At 34.0% G+C, this 1,921-nt stretch overlaps 1 long non-coding RNA gene across 1 annotated transcript; it reads right to left on the reverse strand.

Moving 5' to 3' along the window:
* Positions 1 to 193: 193 nt before the first annotated feature.
* Positions 194 to 1,911, reverse strand: LOC104959706 (uncharacterized). Its single transcript, XR_799903.1, has 2 exons — positions 1,477 to 1,911; positions 194 to 334 (listed from the first exon to the last, which is right to left on the reverse strand). It is a non-coding gene; the product is annotated as an uncharacterized lncRNA (long non-coding RNA).
* Positions 1,912 to 1,921: the final 10 nt, after the last annotated feature.

Raw genomic sequence — 1,921 nt, forward strand, 5'->3', positions numbered from 1 at the left:
CCCTACCATAGATTACCCAACAAAAATACTCTGGAGCCGCAATTGATTGCAACTGTTAAGTCGTTTTGAATAAAAGCATCGGCTAAATGTCATGTAGCCTAATGCACACAATTTCCACAGCAAGTAACACAACCTACCTAATAGCATACAGTTCAGTTCACACTATGCATATAATACGTAGGATGTGTCCTACCTTGACAAAAAGTTCTCCCATTGCCAACGAACCCGTACATGCAGTTACAGACTTTTCCAGATCCGTCTGACTTTTCGTCACATGTAGCTTTAGGATGGCAGCTAGCACACACATCCACAGAGAAGCCGTCTACCCGCATCTCTGAGAGGATTAACATAAAGTATATCTGTCAATATCTTTTTTTGTACAGTGTTCAATCATGCATGTATACATTTTGTCTTTAGATCAACTTAAAAACACAGGTATATATATTACAACAGAAAGTCAGACAAAAGTGGGACAAAATACATTTAACGTTACGTCATTGAGACAGATGAAGTAGAAACATACATAATGAAAGTTAAAACTGCAAAATTGGATTAAAACAAATCATTATATAGATTTTAAATATAGATTTGTATGAGATTAGAGGACTGCACTCCACTAAAGAAATGTTTAATCTACTATCGCATTAAAACTCACAGGATTGTATCATTTAGAATTAATTAACAAGTAAAAGTGAGTTTATGAAGAATCACTTTAAATCTTGAGTTTAATGGAGACATGTTTCAAAGAGTTTGCAAAATAAATATATAGTAAAACATGCTGAAATAGAACAATACAATTACAAGTACTGTGTTTAAATAATTATTTGATTTAATAGAAGCAAGCAAAATCAGGTTATCAATATACGTTCATGTCAAAATCATGTCATTTAAAACGAGTGCTTATTGCTTTTTAATGCTTTGATAGAGGATGGACTCAATCTTTTTTTTAAGGTTTAGCAAGTATTCAATATTCTCAGACAATATATATGTATTTATTTGTATATTAATTTAAAGTATAGAGTATTTATCCTACTGTTAATTTAGCATTCTGTCTCATCTAATACATTTTAACTGCATCGTGTCATTTGCACTATTTTCCTTCTTTATTTAGATTAAATATACCTTTTGATCCCTAATTAGGAATTGCTTTGTTAGAGCAGCATGTAAGGCATTTTGCATGAGTTAAACAAATTAAAAATAAACAGTAAACACATACATATCAACAGTATAAATCAAACAATCTAAAAGTATCTTTAGAAAACACTATATACAATACACACAGAATACATTAGAATATACTGTAATTGATCAACTTAGACCAACAATAACAAAATATAGGATACTATACAAATACATTTATTTTTATGTCTGAAGTTCCTATGCACTCTGAGACTATTCTACCCGGTAACTGTTGTGCGTATGATAACATTTAAAAACAAATCTGAATACTAATGAATAACATGTTGTGTTTTTTACCTGCTGTGACGCAGAGCAGGAGCAACACGATCATGGCTGTGTTTCTGTCCTCCATCCTCTCTGAGAGTCTCATCTCATCACAAGACGCTCCTCATCCTCATATTCTCCTCTTCTCATTCTTCACTTCCGTCTTGAGTGGATTAGATATGCAGGATGTGAGTGGGTGAGTCGAGGTCGTCGTGAGAGGAAGACAAACACATTTTTTCTCAATGGTTTTCTTACAGCTGCTGGTTTTAATCTGTCTTCCTCTGACACTTTCAGTTGCTCTGAACTGCAGTCATGCTGCGGCCGCTGATAACAGCCATATTTGGCCCTAAAGAACCTGTTGGACGAGCACTGTGGTAGCAAAGATGTCTTTTCAAAGCACTACACTGTATAATGTGTGTGTTTAAAGGTGAAAATGAGGCATTATCTTCTTCAATAGTGCCATATGCTCTTCACACAG

The sequence above is a fragment of the Notothenia coriiceps genome, unplaced genomic scaffold (genome assembly GCF_000735185.1).
Source record: "Notothenia coriiceps isolate Sejong01 unplaced genomic scaffold, NC01 NC01_scaffold00030808, whole genome shotgun sequence".
In the NCBI taxonomy this organism is placed as follows: Eukaryota; Metazoa; Chordata; class Actinopteri; order Perciformes; family Nototheniidae; genus Notothenia; species Notothenia coriiceps.